Raw genomic sequence first — 24,725 nt, forward strand, 5'->3', positions numbered from 1 at the left:
CCCAGGAGCTGGAAGAGTGCAAAGCCCAACTTCAGGCCGCACCGGCCGCAGCAGGGGAGCCCAAAGAGACCCCCTCTGGTAATATATCCTTCGAATGATAAGTATCATATAGAGTGCGGCGTATATGCACATCTGACGATAAAATTGCAGATGACGCTGGAGTAAATCCGGATAAGCAACAGCTCCTATGCCAGCTGAAGGCCGGTGAGAGCGTGCTTACGAGGGTGAGGCAGGAGAAGAATGATCTCCTACATACCAACACCAAGCTGGGCGTGGAACTAAAAGATGTTCGTGCCCAACTGTCAGACTCTGTTAAGGAGAATCGGCGGCTTCGACGCGGCATATTTAGTGAGTGCTTGAGCGAACTTTGAAAAAGAGTTTGACGAGGAAGTTGGCTGACAGAGTTATGTCTGTAGGTATACTAACAGGTCGTCATGCAGAGGAAATGCCCGGTTCTACGGGTGACCTTCTTCACGAGCTCTCACAACTGCACGAACGAGTTCGGCAGGTGATGCAAGGCATCGCCCATGCCTTGTGGCCATCCGTCTCCATGCCCGAAGGCCTCGGAGAGCTTGCAGAGAAGCTGAAGGGAGCGGCGGCGCTTCCGATTATGGAAGATATCAGCCTGCCATCAGGGCGCCAGGGAAGCCTGGGTAATGGTGAAGACGTGGTACACGAAGGCTGACCCGAACCACATGGCCGAGGTCGGACCTGTGGGGCCCGATGGGAAGGAGATCCCTGTGAGCTTAGTGTACGGCCAAGTAGAATTGGCCGCAAAGTATTCCCAACAGGACTGTAGACTAGACAGCCTATTGGATGGTATTGAAGAGGAATTCAACCAGTCAAATTGACGATGTAATTTAAAGTGACATGTATAATGCCTTCTAGCCGGATTGTAGATTGTTTGTCGTGGCGGACCTTTTCACTTCAACCTCGGGACCCGACGGTCCGGAGTGTATCCGAATACCCTCTCGGTTATGTAAGAACCAGGGCATGCGTGGAGACCAGGCGTAGGGGTCATTAGTGCTTTAACAGACAAGTGCCCAACTAGTTATGTTATAACATGGTTAGTAAGAAACATCTTCCAGGGAGAATAGTTCCGTTAGGGGTTCCTTTCCCTGGGAGGCATGCCCTAAAGTGCATGTCCGAACTGCGAGAAGAGACGCAGAAAAACATCTGGGGGCGCATAAATAAGTAAGTGAAAAATCGTCTTTAGTTCACCGACCGAATATTCCCTTAAGAACGCTAGCTTTCGGCTTCACCCAGTCTGAGGTACACATCTGGCTGACCCGGCAGTAACAATCGCAAAGGTGCTCCCCTTATGCCCTAGCCGAATTAATGGGAACGTAGGGCATAAATACAAGAGCCAGGCAACCCAGCTTGGCCAAAACTTAAGTCATATCGATGCATATAATGGTGAATAAAGGGTACATGTGGAAGGATAACACATGTGTTGGGCATAAAGCCCGTATGAATAAGCTTCTGTTAAAGAAGCCCCCAGGTATGATGACCGCGGATAGCGCGTCAGTTGCGTGCAAACAGGGCACGAATGGGCCCCTAAAGGTTGTGAGAGAAAATAAAAGGAGAAGGAGAAAAATATAAGAAAAATAGTGTATAAAAAATGGACAGAGGAAGGAGACGAACACAGAGTCCGGCGTTAGGCGTAGAATCTTCGAAGTCGGGCTGCGTTCCATGGGTTCGGCTCGAGTCGATTATCCGATGCATCCCGCAGACGGTACGCTCCACCAGTCAGGACTTGGTCAATGATGAAGGGACCTTCCCATTTGGGCTTGAGTTTGTCCTTTTTCTTATCCGGCAGGCGTAGAACTAACTCGCCAATATTGTAAGTTTTGGCCCGTACTTCTCTGCTTTGGTATCTTCGAGCCTGCTGTTGATAGAATGCGGAACGGGCTTTTGCCACATCACGCTCCTCCTCCAAGGCGTCCAAACTGTCCTGCCGATCGATCTCGGCTTCTCTTTCTTCGTACATGCACACTCGAGGTGAGTCATGAATAATGTCGCAGGGCAGAACCGCCTCTGCGCCGTATACCATAAAGAATGGTGTGTATCTGGTAGTGCGATTCAGCGTGGTCCGCAGCCTCCAGAGTACGGAGTCGAGCTCCTCTACCCAATGCGTGTTAGATTCCTTGAGGGACCGCACTAATCTGGGTTTGATGCCGCTCATGATAAGACCATTTGCTCGCTCGACCTGACCGTTAGTTTGTGGGTGATAGACTGAAGCATAATCAAGCTTGATGCCCATGTTTTTGCACCAGAGTTTGACCTCGTCAGCCGTAAAGTTCGTGCCGTTATTAGTGATGATGCTGTGGGGGACGCCGTAACGTTGTACGACCCCGGATACGAAGTCTATCACCGGTCCGGATTTGGCCGTCTTAACAGGCTTGGCTTCTATCCATTTGGTGAACTTATCCACCATGACCAGTAAGTATTTTTGCTTGTGGGTTCCTCCTTTAAGGGGTCCAACCATGTCAAGCCCCCAGACCGCGAAGGGCCAGGTGATGGGGATGGTATGGAGGGCGGTGGGTGGCATATGGCTTTGGTTAGCAAAAAGCTGGCAACCAACACATCGTTGGACTAAGTCCTGAGCGTCTGCCCGGGCTGTCGGCCAATAGAAGCCTGTACGGAAGGCCTTGCTTACAAGGGCCCAGGCCGCCGCGTGGTGACCGCCGAGTCCGGTATGAATTTCAGCCAGAAGATTCCGCCCTTCCTCTTCGGAGATGCACCTTTGAAGGACTCCGGTGGTGCTTTTCTTATAAAGCTCTCCCTCATGCACTTTATAGGCTTTAGATCGCTGCACTATGCAGCATGCCTCGTTTTGGTCCGCGGGAAGTTCCTGCTTAGTTAGGTAGGCTAGGAATGGTTCTGTCCACGGGGCGATGACTGCCATTATTACGTGGGCTGAAGGTGTTATTTCGTTGGCAGAGCCTCCAATTATGTCAGAATATTCGGTGTCGGGCAGTGCGGTTGGGTCTGGGCTGTTATTTCCGGGTTCCCCTTCCCATACTATGGATGGCTTGAACAACCTCTCCAAGAAGATGTTTGGGGGGACGGCATCGCATTTTGCGTGATGCGTGCCAGGGTGTCTGCTGCCTGGTTGTTTTCCCGGGCTATATGGTGAAATTCAAGCCCCTCGAACCGAGCTGACATTTTTAGGACGACATTGCGATAAGCTACCATTTTCGGATCCTTGGCATCAAAGTCTCCATTTATTTGGGATATCGCGAGGTTCGAATCCCTGCGCACCTCTAGGCGTTGAATGCCCATGAATACTGCCATCCGGAGACCATGTAGAAGGGCCTCATATTCGGCTGCGTTGTTGGAGTCCGTATACATTATCTGGAGTACGTATTGAACTGTATCTCCTGTTGGGGACGTCAAAACGACGCCAGCCCCCAGACCAGCCAACATTTTGGAGCCGTCGAAGTGCATGATCCAATTTGAATATGTGCCGTACTCTTTAGGGAGTTCGGCTTCCGTCCACTCAGCGACGAAGTCGGCCAAAACTTGCGACTTAATAGCTCGCCGTGGCTTGTAAGTTATGTCGAACGGGAGGAGCTCAATGGCCCATTTGGCAATCCAGCCCGTCGCGTCGCGGTTGTTTTTAATATCGTTAAGTGGTACCGAGGCTACCATTATTGAACACTCTTGAAAGTAGTGTCGCAGCTTCCGGGATGCCATAAATACCGCGCACGCTATCTTTTGATAATGCGGGTACCGTGACTTGCATGGAGTAAGGATAGTGGACACATAGTAAACCGACTTTTGAAGGGGGAATTTGTGTCCGTCCGTTTCTCGTTCGACGACGAGCACTGTGCTTACTACTTGATGAGTTGCCGCAATGTATAATAGCATTGGTTCGCCGATGTTTGGCGCGGCCAGGACTGGGTTTGTTGCCAATATGGCTTTTATTTCGTCGAGTCCGGCCGTGGCGGCATCCGTCCACTCGAAGTGTTCGGTGCGCCGGAGGAGGCGATAAAGGGGTAATGCCTTTTCTCCCAAGCAGGAGATGAAGCGGCTTAGAGCCGCCACGCATCCGGTCAATTTTTGTATTTGCTTGAGGTCCTTTGGGATGTCCAATTGTGACAGAGCTTGGATCTTGGCTGGATTTGCTTCAATTCCTCTACCGGATACAATGAAGCCCAAGAGCTTTCCGGCTGGTACGCCGAAAACACATTTTTCCGGGTTGAGCTTGATGTCGTATGTTCGGAGGTTATCGAATGTGAGCCTCAAGTCGTCTACTAGAGATTCGACATGCTTTGTTTTGACGACCACGTCATCTATGTATGCCTCCACTGTTTTGCCGATCTGGTTTGCTAGACATGTCTGAATCATGCGCTGATATGTTGCGCCGGCGTTTTTGAGCCCGAAGGGCATTGTGTTGAAGCAGAATGGGCCGTACGGTGTGATGAATGCCGTTGCGGCTTGGTGTGGCTCTGCCATTTTAATTTGATGGTAGCTGTAGTATGCGTCGAGGAAACACAATGAATTGTGTCCTGCGGCAGCATCGATGATTTGATCGATGCGGGGGAGGGGGAAGGGATCCTTTGGGAAGGCCTTGTTAAGGTCCTTAAAATCGACGCAGAAGCGCCAGGATTTGTCCTTCTTTGTTACCATCACCAGGTTTGCTAGCCAGTCCAGATGTTTTATGTCTCTGACGAATCCGGCCTCCAATAGCTTGGCTAGTTCCTCTCCCATGGCTTGTCTCTTAGGTTTGGAGAAACGCCGAAGAGCCTGCTTGACTGGCTTGAATCCTTTTAGGATATTTAGGCTGTGCTCGGCCAGCCTACGTGGGATTCCTGGCATGTCTGAGGGTGCCAGGAAAAAATGTCCCAGTTCTCGCGTAGGAACTCTCGTAGTGCGGCGTCGACATCAGGGTTTAATTGTGCCCTGATGGAAGCTGTTTTTGTAGGGTCCGTTGGATGGACTTGGAATTTGACTATTTCGTCCGCCGGTTTAAAGGAGGTGGACTTGGATCTTTTATCGAGTACCACGTCGTCCCTGTTCACCGTGGAGCGCAGCACAGTCAGTTCCTCGGCCGCTAGGGCTTCGGATAGTGCCTCGAGGGCCAGTGTGACTGTCTTATTTTTGGCGCGGAGTGCTATGTCCGGATCACTAGCAAGAGTGATGATTCCGTTGGGCCCGGGCATTTTGAGCTTCATGTACCCGTAATGGGGTATGGCTTGGAAGATTGTAAACGCCTCCCGCCCTAATAGAGCGTGGTATCCACTACTGAACGAGGCCACTTGGAACATGACCTCTTCGGACCTATAATTATCCGACGTGCCGAACACCACATATAGTGTGATTTTTCCTGTACAGCGCGCTTCCTGACTAGGGATTATTCCTCTAAAGGTTGTGCTGCTTCGCTTGATGTGGTTCCAGTCTATTTCCATTTTTCAAAGGGTTTCCTCATAAATGAGGTTCAATCCGCTGCCACCGTCCATGAGTACCTTGGTGAGTCGAAAGCCGTCCACTATTGTACTAAGGACCAATGCGGCTGGTGCTCGGGCTGTTCGGAATTTAGGTTCGTCACTGGCATTAAAAGTAATAGCCGTGTCACTCCATGGGTTTATTGTTGCCATGTGGTAGACCTCGGCAAGGCTGTGGAGTGTTCGTTTTCGCATATTATTTGATGCGAAAGTCTCGAAGACTGTTAATACCGTACTGGTATCCCTGGGCTGGTGCTCTGTGGCTTCTGGGGTTAGAAGATCTTCGCCACTTTTGGCCACCTGCCGGAGTATCCAACATGCTCTAAGGCTATGAGTTGGTGTGGCGCCCTCTGCACTATGAATTTTACAGGGTCCATTGAGCCATCCCTCCAGTACAGTTCCATGCCCTGTAGAGGGTTTTTGCTTTTTGGTGTTTAACCCGGGTGTCTGGCGATAATGCACCCTTTTATTTCGGATTGGGTTTGTATCCAGGGCTGGATTATCCCAAAATTTTATTTTGGTTTTCCAGGCGTTTTCCATCGCACAGTACTTTCGTACTATGGACACCAAGTCGGCAAAGTGTGTAATTTCGTGGCGACTTATGGCATTGAGGATTCCCTTGTCCGTGCAATTATTGCAGAAGAATGAAATTGTGTCTTCCTCGCGGCAGTCCCTTATCATGTTCATGACCAGGAGGAATCTGGCCCAGTAATGGTGTACTGTTTTCTTCGGGCTCTTGACTAATTTGGGATAGATCGCTTATGTTTGGGTGGGTGGGTGGAATTGAATCCGAATCCTCACCCAATCTGAAACTCAGGGGCCAAGGAGTTTCCGAACTCGGAAGTTTGGATTCTTGGATGTTTTCCAATGAATCTAGCCCGCTGCCTGACTCTAGGTTCAGGTCTTGAGTGACGTCCTCCCCTCCGCGGGTATCCGGCTTGGAGGGATCGAGAATCCGGACATAGCTAGTCCTTAAGATAGATGAAGGGTTGCTGCATTGTTCCTCCACCACTGCAACGTGATGGGTGACCTGGGGAGAGTTGATCTCTCTCAGATCGGGTTTAGGCCCAATCTGATCGTAGTCTGTAGCGACTCCCAGGGCGGCGATGCGATCCAAGAGCTCGTTTAGGGAAGAGAGCTCCATTGGATCTAACTGCTCGACGAGTTCCGAGTTGACGTGAAGATTGCTTTCGATGACCCGAGAAGTCATCGTCGGCGCAGCGACCGAACAGGTGGTCATAAGAAAACCACCTAGCCGGAGAGTTTGGCCGACAGCCAAAGCTCCCTTGGCAACAGTGCCATCTTTAAAGACGGGATGAGGCATCCTTCCTGATGGCGACGGCACATCGGAACTCTCAATGAAAGCACCAATGTCCGTCTCAAAACCGGCGGATCTCGGGTAGGGGTCCCGAACTGTGCGTCTAGGCCGGATGGTAATAGGAGGCAAGGGACACAATGCTTTACCCAGGTTCGGGCCCTCTTGATGGAGGTAAAACCCTACGTCCTGCTTAATTAATATTGATGATATGGGTAGTACAAGAGTAGATCTACCACAAGGTCAGAGAGGCTAAACCCTAGAAGCTAGCCTATGGTATGATTGTATGTTGTCCTACGGACTAAAACCCTCCAGTTTATATAGACACCGGAGAGGGTTAGGGTTACACAAGGTCGGTTACAAAGGAGGAGATATCCATATCCGTATTGCCTAGCTTGCCTTCCACGCCAAGTAGAGTCCTATCTGGACATGATATGAAGTCTTCAATCTTGTATCTTCATAGTCTAGCAGTCTGGCCGAAGGATATAGTCTGGCTGTCCGGAGACCCCCTAATCCAGGACTCCCTCAGTCGTGACACAACCTACCCCTACCGGTCGGTATCCGCCATCGGGGTTAATTGTGAAACGTAAATCCGAATTGGACTCGCGATGATCGATGAGATCGCTCAGATCGAAAAATTCGGCGTGATCAGAGTTCAAATATGATCTGTGATTTCCGAAAATGTCGGACGCTGCCCCTTCGAACCCCACCTGCTAACTAGCTAGCGGGACCGCCGTGCGCGTAGCGCCTTGTATTACGTACCCGACACTCAAACCGGTAGAATGATATTCTATGCATAACCTTGTTTGCAGGTTTGATGTGAATAGTATGGCTCATGTGTATGTGATGCATGTGTGTAAATTATACATGGCATGCATGTCACGTTTGTCAGCCAGCAGGAGCCAAAGTGTTGTCATTATATTGTATAACGACCTGCATGTCGACTTGTGACTCTATGTAAAATTCATTACTAGTTGTAGTAGTTGGTTAATAGAGATCAGGTTGGTGGCTTGGCGTCCCGATGTGACAAACAAGATGGAGTTCCTAGATGGTCATCGGAGTCGGAGCCGACCTGGAAGAACATCCATGAAGGAGCCATACTATTTCACAATATATGTTTTACTTGTGATTGTTGTGCTTCTTTGTTTCTATGCATGTTTAAATGGTAGAAAGATCCCTCATGAATATCAAGAGAATTGCCATCCTTGATGTTGCACCTTCGCACGTCAAGTACGTCTAGTAGTGGGCTCATAAAATTGGGGTGCTGCTAGGTGTCCTTGAATTGAAGGGTTCGTGTTGGACACGGACATGCACTACATCAGGTTAACTTGACAAGGCTATCAAAACGGTTTTGGGCCTTGTGGCAAAGAAGGTTGGGGGGCGGGGTATGAGATACCTTCCCGATCGACAGGAATCATATAGAGATACGATTAGCAAGGAGTTGCTTACCGGATAGGCATGTTGTCTAGCAGTGATGCTAAAGCTCACTAGTCACATGTGCTAGTCGGATCCTGAATCACTGAGAGTTTGCAGAGGGATGCCAACTTCAGTGGGAGTATTTATATTTAAGGCTTGAATTACTCTACATAAACACATTTCTTAGTGATTGCATATTTTGTGTTGTAGATCAATGGCACCACCTGCTCAACCCAACTTTGCATTGAAATCAATTCTGGAAAAGGATAAACTGAATGGAACAAACTTTACCACCTAGTATAGAAATCTGAGAATTGTTCCCAAGCATGATAAAAAGGAACAAGTTCTAGAGGATCCACTTCCAGAGAAACCTGCCGATAATGCTAGTGCCACAGCCAAGAATGCCTACCAGAAACTCGTTGATGAATCAATGGAGATCAGCTGTTTGATGTTGGCTTGTATGGAGCCTGATTTGCAACAGCATTTCAAAAATGTTGAGGCTTACGATATGATCGAAAGTCTCAAGAGCATGCTTAAGACACGGACTAGGACCGAAAGGTTCAACGTCTGGCGATCCTTGATGGATTGCAAGCTGAAGGAAGGTGATCCACTGAGCCCACATGTGATCAAGATGATCGAATATGTGCAAGCTTTGGATCGTTTGGGCTTCCGGCTCTTGGATGAGCTGGCTACTAATGCAGTTCTGGGTTCTCTTCAACCCAGCTATGGGACGTTCATCTCATATGCATGGCATGGATAATAAGCTCACTGAATTGCATGGGATGCTCAAAGTGGCAGAGAAGGATATTAAGAAAGGAACACATCAAGTGTTGATGGTGTAGAAATCGGCTAAGTTCAAGAAGAGTTGGTCCAAGAAAAAGGCTAAGGCAAAGGGCACGGAGACGGTAACCTCCGTCGCTACGGTGAAGTCTGGACCGGACTCGAAGGCCATTTTCTATCATTGCAAGGAGACCGGTCACTGGAAGAGGAACTGTAGCAAGTGGCTTGTAGAGCATGGCAAGAAGGCCGGAAATGCTTCTTCGGGCAAAGGTACACTTGTTGCATATGTTATAGACATTTACCTTGCTGACATACCTAGTAGCTCTTGGGTATTTGATACCAGATCAGTTGTTCATATTTGCAACTCGATGCAGGGGCTGGTAAGAACTAGGCGTGTGGCACAAGGGGAGATTGACATCAGGGTCGGCAACAAAGCAAGAGTTGTTGCGTTGGGAGTCGGCACGATGTAGCTCCAGCTTCCTTCTGGATTTATTTTGGAATTAAATAATTGTTATTACATTCCTGCACTTAGTCGAAACATTATTTCTGCCTCATGCTTGATGAGTCAGGGTTATGAATTCAATTTAAAAGGACAGTGGTTGTTCGATTTATTTGAATGGGGTGTTCCACGGCTATGCACCCATTGTTGATGGGCTATTTATATTGAATCTAGAACAGGAACCGGTCTATAACGTGAATGTCCAGAGGCATAAGCCTAATGAGATAAATCCGACGTACTTCTGGCATTGCCGGCTTGGACACATTAGTCTGAAACGCATGAAGAAGCTCCATGATGATGGGATCCTAACTTCGTCCGACTTCGGGTCGTTCGAGACATGCTAATCATGCTTGCTCGGCAAGATGACTAAGTATCCTTTTGCAAAGAGTTGCGAGAGGGCATCCGAGCTATTGGAACTAATACACAGTGATGTGTGTGGACCAATGAGCACAACTACCAGAGGTGGCTATCAGTACTTCGTGACTTTTACTAATGACTTGAGTAGATATGGATATATCTATTTGATGAGGCACAAGGCAGAAACTTTTGAAAAGTTCAAAGAGTTTCAAAACGAGGTTGAGAATCAGCTCGACAAGACTATAAAACTTCTACGATCTGATCGTGGAGGTGAGTACATGAGCCAGGAGTTTGATGATCATCTGAAAAGCCGAGGTATAGTACCTTAGCTCACACCTCTGGGTACGCCACAGAGAAACGGCGTATCGGAACGGAGGAATCATACCTTGTTGGACATGGTTCGATCTATGATGAGCAAATCGGATTTACCCTTGTCATTCTGGGTATACGCTCTAGAAACTGCAGCTTTCTCACTTAACAGGGTACCATCAAAATCCGTAGATAAGACACCACATGAGATGTGGACCGGGAAGAACCCCAGTTTGTCTTTTCTAAAGATTTGGGGTTGTGAAGCATTTTTCAAGCGACTTATGTCAGACAAGCTTACACCCAAGTCAGACAAATGCATATTCGTGGGATATCCAAGGGAAACCTTGGGATATAGCTTCTACAACCAGGAAGAGAACAAAGTGTTTGTTGCTCGGAATGGGGTTTTCCTTGAGAAAGAGTTTCTCAGTCGGGAGGCCAGTGGGAGGACGGTCCGACTCGAAGAAATTTGAGTACCACTCGGGGATGGCTCGGCGGGTGATGAGATATTACCGGAGTCAGTCAGGGAACCCGTAGTGGAAGCGGCACCGGAACCACGGAGGTCGAAAAGATTGCACAACGTGCATGATGTATTGTTGCTAGAAAGCGACAAGCCGACCACGTATGCGGAAGCGATGGTGAGCCCGGATTCCGAGGCATGGATAGAGGCCATGAGATTCGAGTTAAAGTCCATGGATGAAAATCAAGTCTGGGACTTGGTTGATCCGCCGCCTGGCGTAAAGGCCATTGACTGCAAATGGGTCTTTAAGAAGAAAACCGATGTGGATGGAAATGTTCAGATCCACAAAGCTCGGCTTGTCGCTAAAGGTTATGGACAAGTTCAAGGAATTGACTACGATGAGACTTACTCGCCGGTAGCGAAGCTGAAGTTGGTAAGGATCGTACTAGCTATAGCTGCATATTTCGATTACGAGATATGGCAGATGGATGTCAAAACGGCTTTCCTTCATGGAAATTTAACCGAGGACGTGTATATGATACAGCCCGAGGGTTTTGTCGATCCGACTAGCACTAGTAAAGTATGCAAGCTCAAGAGATCCATTTATGGGTTGAGGCAAGCATCTTGGAGTTGGGACATTCGTTTTGATGAGGTCGTCACTGGTCTCGGTTTCATCAGAAGCGATGAGGACGCTTGTTTATACAAGCAGTTAAGTGGGAGCTCGATTGTGTTTTTGATCTTGTATGTGGATGACATACTACTGATCGGAAATGATGTTTCAATGCTAAACTCGGTCAAGGAATCATTGAATGGCGAGTTTTCAATGAAGGACCTTGGTGAGGCAATTTACATTTTAGGCATCAAGATCTATAGAGATAGACCGAGGAGGCTGCTCGGCTTGAGCCAAAGCACGTACATAGATAAAGTGTTGAAGCGGTTCAACATGAGTGAGGCCAAGAAAGGGTTCTTACCTATCTCACATGGTATAAGGCTAAGCGAGACTCCGAGTCATTCGACATCTGATAAGCAAAGCAGGATGAGTCGGATTCCTTATGCCTCGACAATTGGGTCCATCATGTATGCCATGATATGTACATGACCTGATCTTGCTTTTGCAATAAGCCTAACAAGTGGATACTAGGCCAACCCAGGTGAGAGTCACTGGGCAGCGGTAAAGACTATTTTGAAGTACCTGAAAAGGACTAAAGAGATGTTCCTAGTTTATGGAGGTGAGGAAAAGCTCGTCGTAAGGGGTTATGTCGATGCTAGTTTCCAGACCGACAGAGATGATTTCGATCACAATCTGGATTCGTGTATGTCATGAACGGAGGAGTAGTGAGCTTGATGAGTTCCAAGCAAGATACGGTGGACGATTGTACCACAGAAGCCAAATAGATTGTGGCTTGTGAAGCTGCAAAGGAAGGTGTTTGGATCCGGAACTTTCTGGATGATCTTGGTATTCTCCTAGCCTCGGTAAAACCGTTGGACCTTTATTATGATAATTCTGGTGCCATCGCACAAGCCAAGGAGCCGAGGGATCACCACAAGACCAGACACATAGATCACAAATATCACCTGATACAAAAGATCGTAAAGAATGGTGACGTTGAGTTATGCAAAATTCACACGGATGCAAATGTTGGAGATCCGTTGACTAAGCCGCTTCCACAATCCAAGCGTGAGGGGCACGTTAGAGCTATGGGCATTCGATGTCTATTTGATTAACTCTAGTGCAAGTGGGAGAATGTTGGAGATATGCCCTAGAGGCAATCATGTATGATGATATTTCTTATGTGTTTACGAATAAAGATAGTCCTTGGACATTATCAATGATGTGTATCAGCAAGTATGTCACTTGTTTGTGGGACTATGCATTGTATGATGACTGTCCTAAAAGGTCCCTAGTCGAAAGGGCTGTGTGGACGCGCAGCCGACTAGACTAGCATATGACACGGTCGATGGCTTGGTCTCACTAGCCATGGAGCATTGGATGGTAACCGGATAATATGGACTTGGAAGGATCTGGTCGGATTCGACATAGTCGGATCCGAGTTGAGATAAAGGTCTGAGTCAGACAGAACCAACTATGAGACATAGCGGTATGTCATCTGTGAGTCTCTAGTACAACATACGTTCTATGTCCTAAGACCTGAGCTGGCACATGTACTCAAGATGGTGACATACTTGCTTTGGGCCAACCAAACACTACTCTGTGACTGGGTAGTTACAAAGGTAGGTTTCGGGCTTGTCCAGACCCATGCTGCGAGACATGGTCGAGCAAGATGGGATTTGTCCCTCTGATCAGGAGAGATATACTCTGGGCCCCTCGTGTGATCCGACCAGGATAAGCATGGCCATGCGACAAGGATTGTGAGATAATCTGGTTTATGGTCGGCATCACTAGAACGAGAAAGAGGTCGGGCTAGCACAAGGATGACAAACTCGCCTTGAGCCTGACAACATATATCGTGTGGCAAAAGGGATGGAAGTATGATGTACAGGTTCGCCTAACCAGCTTCATAGTCTGCTTGGTATTTGGCATGCCTTGCTAGGGGCCGCTACCAACCATGCAGTTCGGAGGTGATCCGAACTGCAACCAAGTCGGCTTGAACCTAAGGGGTCGCGCGCTTAAGGGAAGGAACCTATGAGGTCGGATCCGAGGACACTGGTCGGATGTGATCCGAGTTGTATTCGGATGGTTGCCGAGCAGACTTATGGGCTTTAGGGTCCGTGCGAGGCCCAAGTGTTGAGCCCACGATGGACGCCTATATAAAGTGGAGGTGCCGCATACTCATGTGGTTGATCGCTTCGGTGCTGTCGCTAGGGTTTGCATGTGTTACGAATAGACACCTCCACTCGCCACCGGTTGTGTGATCAGACCTAGCAGTCTGCCTCATGACGTTCCTCCTGCACGCGCGGATACCGTTAGAGGCAGTGCACTTGAGCCGCTCCGGCAAACCTATACGTGGGAACCGACGACCAACTGTTCGAGGGAGATCGGACGAGGAGGAGATGATCCACGCGGACGCTCTGCCCCAACTCTTCTTCCACTGCACGACACTGCGCGTCTAGTGGTAACAAACTGTGATCCATCTCCCGTAGCATGTTCTTGGTTGTTCTGCGCGTAGGAAATTTTAATTTGAAGTCGACGCACCCTACCGTAGGAGCCAACACCTTCGAACTATGAAGAAGCGATGGCGGGCCCGGATTCCAACAAATGGCTTGAAGCCATGAAATTCAAGATAGGATCCATGTATGAAGACACAGTATAGACTTTGACATACTTGCCCGATGATCGGCAAGCCATAGAGAATAAGTGGATCTTTAAGAAGAAGACTGGCGCGGATGGTAATGTGGCCGTCTATAAGGCTCGGCTTGTCGCTAAGGGTTATCAACAAGTTCAAGGAGTTGACTACGATGAGACCTTCTCACCCATAGCGAAGCTGAAGTCCGTCCAAATCATGTTAGTGATACGTCCATTTTGCATCATGCTTTTATATTGATATTTATTGCATTATGGGCTGTTATTACACATTATGTCATAATACTTATGCCTATTCTCTCTTATTTTACAAGGTTTACATAAAGAGGGAGAATGCCGACAGCTGGAATTCTGGGCTGGAAAAGGAGCAAATATTCGAGACCTATTCTGCACAACTCTAAAAGTTCTGAAACTCCATGGAAGTTACTTTTGGAAATAATAAAAAATATCGAGCAAATAAAATACCAGAGGGGCCCCACACCCTGGCTACGAGGGTGGGGGGCGCGCCTTACCCCCCTGGGCGCGCCCCCTGCCTCGTGGCCCCCTAGGGGCCCTCCGGTGCCCATCCTGCTATATGAAGTCTTTCGTGCGAGAAAAAAAATCAGAAGCAAGCTTTCGGGATGAGACTCTGCCGCCACGAGGCGGAACCTTAGCGGAACCAATCTAGGGCTCCGGCGGAGCTGTTCTGTCGGGGAAACTTCCCTCCGGGAGGGGGAAATCATCACCATCATCATGACCACCTCTCATCGTGAGGGGGTCAATCTCCATCAACATCTTCACCAGCACCATCTCATCTCAAACCCTAGTTCATCTCTTGTATCCAATCTTTGTATCCAAATCTTGGATTGGTACCTGTGGGTTGCTAGTAGTGTTGATTACTCCTTGTAGTTAATGCTAGTTGGTTTACTTGGTGGAAGATCATATGTTCAGATCCATTATGCATATTAATACCCCTCTGATTATAAACATGAATATGCTTTGTGAGTAGTTATGTTTGTTCCTGAGGACACGGGAGAAGTCTTGCTATTAGTAGTCATGTGAATTTGGTATTCGTTCGATATTTTGATGAGATGTATGTTGTCTCTCCTCTAGTGGTGTCATGTGAACGTCGACTACGTGACACTTCACCATTGTTTGGGCCTAGAGGAAGGCATTGGGAAGCAATAAGTAGATGATGGGTTGCTAGAGTGATAGAAGCTTAAACCCTAGTTTATGCGTTGCTTCATAAGCGGCTGATTTGGATCCATATGTTTCATGCTATGGTTAGGTTTATCTTAATACTTCTTTTGTAGTTGCGGATGCTTGCAATAGGAGTTAATCATAAGTGGGATGTTTGTCCAAGTAAGGACAGCACCCAAGCACCGGTCCACCCACATATCGAATTATCAAAGTACCAAACGCGAATCATATGAACGTGATGAAAACTAGCTTGACGATAATTCCCATGTGTCCTCGGGAGTGCTTTCCTTCATATAAGAGTTTGTCCAGGCTTGTCCTTTGCTACAAAAAGGATTGGGCCATCTTGCTGCACCTTATTTACTTTTATTGCTTGCTACTCGTTATAAATTACCTTATCACAAAACTATCTGTTACCGATAATTTCAGTGCTTGCAGAGAATACCTTACTGAAAACTGCTTATCATTTCCTTCTGCTCCTCGTTGAGTTCGATACTCTTACTTTGGAAAAGCTACGATAGATACCATACACTTGTGGGTCATCAAGACTCTTTTCTGGCGCTGTTGCCGGGGAGTGAAGCACCTTTGGTAGGTGGAATTTGGTAAGGAAAAAATTATATAGTGTGTTGAAATTTACTGTCACTTGTTACTATGGAAAGTAATCCTTTGAGGGGCATGTTCGGGGTATCTTTAGCCCGACCGGTAGAGCAAATAGTTGCTCCTCAACCTACTAAACCTACTGAAAATGTTTACTTTGAAATTCCTTTGGGTATGATAGAGAAACTGCTAGCTAATCCTTTTGCAGGAGATGGAACATTACGTCCCGACTTACACTTAATCTATGTGGATGAAGTTTGTGGATTATTTAAGCTTGCAGGTATGCCCAATGATGTTATCAAGAAGAAGGTCTTCCTTTTATCTCCGAAGGGAGATGCATTGACATGGTATAGGCTATGTGATGATATGGGATCACGAGACTACAAACGGTTGAAATTGGAATTCCATCAGAAGTTTTATCCTATGCATCTTGTTCATCGTGATCGTAACTATATATATAATTTTTGGCCTCGCGAAGGAGAAAGAATCACTCAAGCTTGGGGGAGGCTTAAGTCAATGTTATATTCATGCCCCAATCATGAGCTCTCAAGAGAAATGATTATTCAAAAGTTTTATGCTCGGCTTTCTGACAACAATCGCTCCATGCTCGATACTTCTTGTACTGGTTCCTTTATGATGAAGACTATTGAATTCAAATGGAATTTATTGGAGAGAATTAAACGCAACTCTGAAGATTGGGATCTCGACGAAGGTAAGGAGTCAGGTATAACACCTAAGTTTGATTGTGTTAAATCTTTTATGGATACCGATGTTTTTCGTAAATTTAGCACTAAATATGGACTTGACTCTGAGATAGTAGCTTCTTTCTGTGAATCCTTTGCTACTCATGTTGATCTCCCTAAGGAGAAGTGGTTTAAATATCATCCTCCCATAGAAGTAAAAGTAGTTGAACCTATTAAAGTTGAAGAAAAGACTATCACTTATAATAATCCTATTGTTCCTACTGCTTATGTTGAGAAACCGCCTTTCCCTGTTAGAATAAAGGATCATGCTAAAGCTTCAACTGTGGTTCATAAAAGTAATATTAGAACTTATGCACCCCCTGAGCAAGTTAAAGTTGAACCTAATATTGCTATTGTTAAAGATCTCTTGGCTGATAATATTGATGGGCATGTTATTTACTTTTGTGATGAGACTGCTAGAATTGCTACACCTGGTGCTAAAGATAAACATAGACCTGTGGTAGGCATGCCTGTTATTTCTGTTAAAATAGGAGATCATTGTTATCATGGCTTGTGTGATATGGGTGCTAGTGCTAGTGCAATACCTATTTCCTTATACAAAGAAATTATGCATGTTATTGCACGAGCTAAGATAGAAGATATTGATGTTACCATTAAGCTTGCTAATAGAGATACTATTTCACCAATTGGGATTGTTAGAGACGCTGAAGTCTTGTGTGGGAAGGCTAAATATCCTGATAATTTCCTTGTTCTTGGTTCCCCTCAAGATAGATTTTGTCCCATTATATTTGGTAGACCCTTCTTGAATACTGTTAATGCTAAGATAGACTGCGAAAAGGATGTTGTTACTATTGGTTTGGGTGATATGTCTCATGAGTTTAACTTCTCTAAATTTCGTAGACAACCCCGTGATGAGGAATTACCTAGTAAGGATGAAATTATTGGTCTTGCTTCTATTGCTGTGCCTCCTAATGGTCCTTTAGAATAATATTTGCTCGACCATGAAAACGATATGTTCATGAATGAAAGAATGGAAATAGATGAAGTATTCTTTAAACAAGGACCTATTCTTAAACACAACTTGCCTGTTGAAATCCTAGGGGATCCTCCTCCACCCAAGGGTGATCCCGTGTTCGAGCTTAAACCGTTACCTGATACTCTTAAATATGCTTATCTTGATGAAAAGAAGATATATCCTGTTATTATTAGTGCTAACCTTTCAGAGCATGAAGAAAAGAAATTATTGAAAACTCTGAAGAAGCATCGTGCTGCTATTGGATATACTCTTGGTGATCTTAAGGGCATTAGTCCCACTCTATGTCAACACAAAATAAATTTGGAGAAGGATGCCAAACCAGTTATTGATCGCCAACGACGGCTAAATCCTAAGATGAAAGAAGTGGTAAGAAAGGAAATATTAAAACTCCTTGAGGCAGGTATAATTTATCCCGTTGCTGATAGTCAATGGGTAAGTCCTGTCCATTGTGCCCCTAAGAAGGGAGGTATTACCGTTGTTCCTAATGATAAAGATGAATTGATCCCACAAAGAATTATTACAGGTTATAGGATGGTAATTGATTTCCACAAATTAAATAAAGCTACTAAAAAGATCATTACCCTTTGCCTTTTATTGATCAAATGCTAGAAAGATTATCTAAACATACACATTTTTGCTTTCTATATGGTTACTCTGGTTTCTCTCAAATACCTGTGCCAGCTGATGATCAAGCAAATACCACTTTTACTTTCCCTTTCGGTACCTTTCCTTATAGACGTATGCCTTTTGGTTTATGTAATGCACCTTCTACCTTTCAAATATGCATGATGGCTATATTCTCTGACTTCTGTGAAAAGATTTGTGAGGTATTCATGGATGATTTCTCCGTTTATGGATCCTCTTTTGATGATTGCTTGAGCAATCTTGATCGAGTTTTGCAGAGATGTGAAGAAACTAATCTTGTTCTGAATTGGGAGAAATGCCACTTTATGGTTAATGAAGGTATTGTATTGGGGCATAAAATTTCTGAAAGACGTATTGAAGTTGACAAAGCTAAAGTTGATGCTATTGAAAAGATGCCGTGTCCCAAGGACATCAAAGGTATAAGAAGTTTCCTTGGTCATGCTGGTTTTTATAGGAGGTTCATTAAGGACTTCTCAAAAATTTCTCGGCCTATGCTAATCTATTACAAAAAGACATTCCTTTTGTCTTTGATGATGATTGTGTAGAAGCATTTGAAATACTTAAGAAAGCATTGATTTCTGCACCTATTGTTCAGCCACTTGATTGGAATTTACCCTTTGAAATTATGTGTGATGCTAGTGATTATGCTGTAGGTGTTGTTCTAGGGCAAAGAGTTGATAAGAAATTAAATGTTATTCAATATGATAGTAAAACTCTAGATAAGCTACCACTGAAAAATAATTTTTAGTAGTTGTTTTTGCTTGTGATAAGTTCAGACCTTATATTGTTGATTCTAAAGTAACTATTCACACTGATCATGCTGCTATTAAATACCTTATGGAAAAGAAAGATGCTAAACCTAGACTTATTAGATGGGTTCTCTTGCTACAAGAATTTGATTTGCATATTATTGATAGAAAGGGAGCTGAGAATCCTGTTGCAGACAACTTGTCTAGGTTAGAAAATGTTCTTGATGACCCACTACCTATTTGATGATAGCTTTCCTGATGAACAATTAGCTGTCATTAATGCTTCTCGCACTGCTCCATGGTATGCTGATTATGCTAATTACATTGTTGCTAAATCTATACCACCTAGTTTCACATACCAGCAAAAGAAAAAGTTTTTCTACGATTTAAGACATTACTTCTGGGATGACCCACACCTTTATAAAGAAGGAGTAGATGGTGTTATTAGACATTGTATACCTGAGCATGAACAGGAACATATCCTATGCAAGTGTCACTCCGAAGCTTATGGAGGACACCACGCTGGGGATAGAACTGCGCATAAGGTATTGGAATCCGGTTTTTATTGGCCTACTCTCTTTAAGGATGCTCGTAAGTTTGTCTTATCTTGTGATGAATGTCAAAGAATTGGTAATATTAGTAGACGTCAAGAAATGCCTATGAATTATTCACTTGTCATTGAACCATTTGACGTTTGGGGCTTTGATTATATGGGACCTTTTCCTTCCTCTAATGGGTATACAAATATTTTAGTTGCTGTTGATTACGTTACTAAGTGGGTAGAAGCTACTCCCACTAGTAGTGCTGATCATAACACCTCTATTAAGATGCTTAAAGAAGTTATTTTTCCGAGGTTTGGAGTCCCTAGATATTTAATGACTGATGGTGGTTCACATTTTATTCATGGCGCTTTTCGTAAAATGCTTGCTAGGTATGATGTTAATCATAGAATTGCATCTCCTTATCACCCACAATCTAGTGGTCAAGTAGAATTAAGTAATAGAGAGCTCAAATTAATTTTGCAAAGGACTGTTAATAGATCTAGAAAGAATTGGTCCAAGAAACTTGATGATGCATTATGGGCTTATAGAACTGCATATAAAAATCCTATGGGTATGTCTCCGTATAAAATGGTTTATGCCAAAGCATGTCACTTACCTCTTGAGCTAGAACATAAGGCATATTGGGTCATTAAAGAGCTCAATTATGATTTTAAACTTGCCGGTGAGAAGAGGTTATTTAACATTAGCTCACTAGATGAATGGAGAACCCAAGCATATGAGAATGCCAAACTGTTTAAAGAAAAATTTAAAAGATGGCATGACAAAAGGATACACAAGCGTGAGTTTAATGTAGGTGATTATGTATTGTTATACAACTCTCGTTTAAGATTTTTTGCAGGAAAACTTCTCTCTAAATGGGAAGGTCCTTACATTATCGAGGAGGTCTATCGTTCCGGTGCCATAAAAATCAACAACTTCGAAGGCACAAACCCGAAGGTGGTGAACGGTCAAAGAATTAAACATTATATCTCAGGTAATCCTATAAATGTTGAAACTAATATTATTAAAACCGTAACCCCGGAGGAATACATAAGGGACACTTTCCAGAAGGTTTCAGACCTCGAAAAGGAATAGGTATGTGGTACGGTACGTAAACCGACTCCAAAAAAGTTCTAATGGCAATTTTTCTCCGTTTTGGAATATTTAGAAAAATAGGAAAATAAGAAGCAGTCCGGGAAGGACATGAGGCTTCCACGAGGGTGGGAGGGGCACCCAACCCCCTGGGCGCCCCCCTGCCTTGTGGGCACCTCGTGCGTTCTCCAGACTCCGTTTTCTTGCACGATACTCCTTTTGGTCGGTAAAAATTCATTATATAGTCTCCCGAAGGTTTTGACTACCGTATCTCGCAATTATCCTCTGTTCTTGTTTTGAGTTGTTTCTGCCGTAGATTAGAGCAAGATGTCTTCGCAGGAGTCAGTCGGGGAGAGTCGGGTGTCTCATCCGACACCAGGTCCAGGGGCAATCAACGATGCCTATCACTTTGGGCCCTCAAAGGAGGAAGAGATGGAAGCTGACTTGAAAATGATAGATGCCATGGAGGAGGATCAAGAAGTTACCTCTCGTTTCCGGGCAGGATTCATGATGGGGGAACTACAGAGCTCATCTATCCCAAACTCGGTCATCCCCTCCAATGTTAAATTTCTCTCTTATGAAAATATGAAAAGGAGTGTTACTTGTTCTCCCGCAGCTATGCAACATCCAGGGGTGCAAGGAGCTTTAACCGTCACGGGTAAGCTCCGTAAAGAAATAATGGATCTTAAGCGGCAAGTCAACAAGATCGGGGAGGAGAATCGTATCCTGAGGGGTATCATAGTGTAACACCCACGATGCAGCTATATCTCCCACGTGTTGGAGCACGACTTAGAGGCATAACCGCATAGTACGCATGTCGCAAGAGGGGTAATCTTTGCACATCCCATGTACTGAATAAGAAAGGGATAAAGAGTTGGCTTACAATCGCCACTTCACACAATACATAACTATAGCATTACATCATCCAAAATACAATCAAGGTCCGACTACGGAACCAACATAAAAGAAGACCACCCCTAATGCTAGATCCCCGATCGCCCCAACTGGGCTCCACTACTGATCGAAAGGAAATGGAACAACACAACGAACACGATCTTCATCGAGCTCTCACTTGAGCTGAGTTGCGTCACCTGCACTGGTATCATCGGCACCTGCAACTATTTGGAAGTATCTGTGAGCCACGAGGACTCAGCAATCTCACACCCGCGAGATCAAGACTACTTAAGCTTATGGGTAGGAAAGGGTAATGAGGTGGAGCTGCAACAAGCACTAAGCATATATGGTGGCTAACATATGCAAATAAGAGCGAGAAGAGAAGCAAAGCAACAGTCATGAACTAGAAGTGATCAAGAAGTGATCCTGAAACTACTTACGTTCAAGCATAACACAAGACCCGTGTTCACTTCCCGAACTCCGCCGGAAAGAGACCATCACGGCTACACACGCGGTTGATGCATTTTAATTAAATTAAGTGTCAAGTTCTCTACAACCGTACATTAACAAATTCCCATCTGCCCATAACCGTGGGCACGACTTTCGAAAGTTCAAAACCCTGCAGGGGTGTCCCAACTTAGCCCATAACAAGCTCTCACGGTCAACGAAGGATATTCCTTCTCCCAGGAAGACCCGATCAGACTCGGAATCCCTGTTACAAGACATTTCGACAATGGTAAAACAAGACCAGCAAGACCGCCCGATGCGCCGACATCCCGATAGGAGTTGCACATATCTCGTTCTCAGGGCAACACCGGATGAGCGCTCCGTACAACTAAAACCAGCCCTCAAGTTTCCCCGAGGTGGCGCTGCAAAGGACTCTAGTTTGGACCAACACTTAGACAAGCACTGGCCCGGGGGGGGGGGTGTTAAAATAAGATGACCCTCGGGTTAATTACTCCTAAGGGAAAAATATAGGCTATTAGTGTAAATGTAAAACCAAGGTTGGGCCTTGCTGGAGGAGTTTTATTCAAAGCGAACTGTCAAGGGGTTCCCATAACACCCAACCGCGTAAGGGATGCAAAATCAAGGAACATAACACCAGTATGACGGAATACTAGGGCGGCAAGAGTGGAACAAAACATCAGGCATAAGGCCGAGCCTTCCACCCTTTACCAAGTATATAGATGCATTAATTAAATGAGAGATATTGTGATATCCCAACATATCCATGTTCCAACACATGGAACAAACTCCATCTTCACCTGAAACTAGCAACGCTATAAGAGGGGCTGAGCAAAGCGGTAACATAGCCAAACAACGGTTTGCTAGGAAAGGTGGGTTAGAGGCTTGACATGGCAATATGGGAGGCATGATATAGCAAGTGGTAGGTATCGCAGCATAGCAAAAGAGCGAGCAACTAGCAAGCAAAGATAGAAGTGATTTCGAGGGTATGGTCATCTTGCCTGAGATCCCACAAGGAAGAAGAACGAGTCCATGAAGAAGACAAACGGACGTAGTCGAACGGATCCTCACAACTCTGGAACGGAACCGAAGCTAATGAGAGAAACAACCCAGAAAGAAGCAAACAACATAGTAAACAACCATCACAAGCATAAACATGGCATGATGCGCAACCAAGTATGATGCATGACCGGTTTAATGAAGCATGGCATGGCAAATTGCAACAAACAACACTACAAGTTAAGTGGAGCTCAATATGCAACGAGTTGCATATTGACGAAACACCACATCAATTATTTAGTTCTCTCCCGTTTAGGTACCCAAAAATATTAAATGTTGTTAAACATGGCAAGAGATGAAGCAAAAGTAAACTACACAATCTAAGCAATTTAAATGGGGCCGGAAACATCAAACAACAATTCTGGTAAATCCCCATATGCATTTAGAAATTTAATGCAAACAACAATTTTAAACATTTTAGATGTTGTTATCATGATGCGGATGACATTTGCAAGTTTTATGCAATTTTTATTAAAAGTTGACATGAGCGTGATGAGAGCATTTGTCACCGTGGTAGAAAGAAAGGGGTGCCACGGCGACGAAACAGAAATGATGTCGCGGCAACAATCCGATGATCCGGTAGCTCACGGGGATACCAGTGCAAAAGGAAGTGGGTGCGAGTGTGTCATGCAAGAAGATGGGGTGCTCCCGGATTCCGTGTTCCCACATGACGGCGGCAAGGCAAAAGAGGGGCTTCGTGCAACGAACAACTCGGACACGGAGCAACACACGGTTCAACTCATACATCGCAAGCATTCATCCACGGGCGTCGTCTCGATGGTATACCTTCGAAGCATGCGTTTCGGGCGGAATGAGTTCGGAGAGGGAAGTAGGCGTTCTCGCAACGACGGTAGTGGAAGTAGTCGTCCTCGCTTCGTAGATGTTCACACTCCGTAGGTGTTCAGGGTCAAAACAAGGAACTTGACATCTACGGTTCTTCGAGGGTCGACGGTACATGTTCTGTAGACGTTCGAGCGGCGGTAGTGGTACATGTTCACGGAGTAGTCGTACACGTCGTCGGTAGTTTGTTCACTCAACGACCTTCAACGTCGGTAGTGGAAGTAGTTGTACATGGTTGCGACGGTAATCGAACTTGGCGATCCAACGGGTTACACTTGTCGTCGTGGGAACTTGGTGAATCCGAGGTCTTCGAGGTCAACGGTAGTTGTACATCTCATAGTGGAACTTGACGGATCCGATGACTCCGGACATCGTGGTACTTCGCAACAATCGGGGCGGTCTTACGCATCCGACCAGAGGGACTTGGCGTGTCCCATAATCTGCGGGCGTCGGTACTTGGCAAAAGAACCCACGAAGGCGTCCTTGACGTCCCTGGTTGCCGGTTCTTGGCGGCAACAAGAGAGGAAAAACCAGGCCCACCGGGAAGCAAGGAGGTGGAGGTCTCGTAGGAGTTGGCCGTGAAGGGGCTGCTCAAGGCAGCAGGAGAAGATGGCCGGGGCGGGCGTCAAGCTTGAAGGCCGGTGGTGCAGGCCGAACGGAGGGAGGAGGAGGCACGAGCGCTGACGAGGCTGGGGTGCCAGACCACTATAGCAGCGGATTGGGAGGCCAGGGAGGCCCTGGAAGGGTCGAGGTCACCGGCGGGCTGGATCACCGGAGCGGCGTGGCGTGGTTCCTGGTGGTGGGTTAGTGGAGGTCGGACGATAGCACGCGAGGGGGACACAGGGCAAGGAAAAGCGACAGCGGGTTTGCGATGGGAGGGGGCTGCTGTGGCGGCTGGTGCTCGAGGAGAGGGGGAGCGGGGATGGGGAACGAGGTGGCGGCGCTCGCTCCTCTCTGCCTGTGGTGCGGCGCAGGAGGAGGACGAAGGGAGACGAGATGGATAGGGGGAGTTTCTCTGCCGGCGCAAGATGGAGATGAGGGATACTGTGGGGTTTCAGGAGAGGGTTATAGTTGAGAAGGG

The sequence above is a fragment of the Triticum dicoccoides genome, chromosome 7A (assembly GCF_002162155.2).
Source record: "Triticum dicoccoides isolate Atlit2015 ecotype Zavitan chromosome 7A, WEW_v2.0, whole genome shotgun sequence".
Taxonomy (NCBI): Eukaryota; Viridiplantae; Streptophyta; class Magnoliopsida; order Poales; family Poaceae; genus Triticum; species Triticum dicoccoides.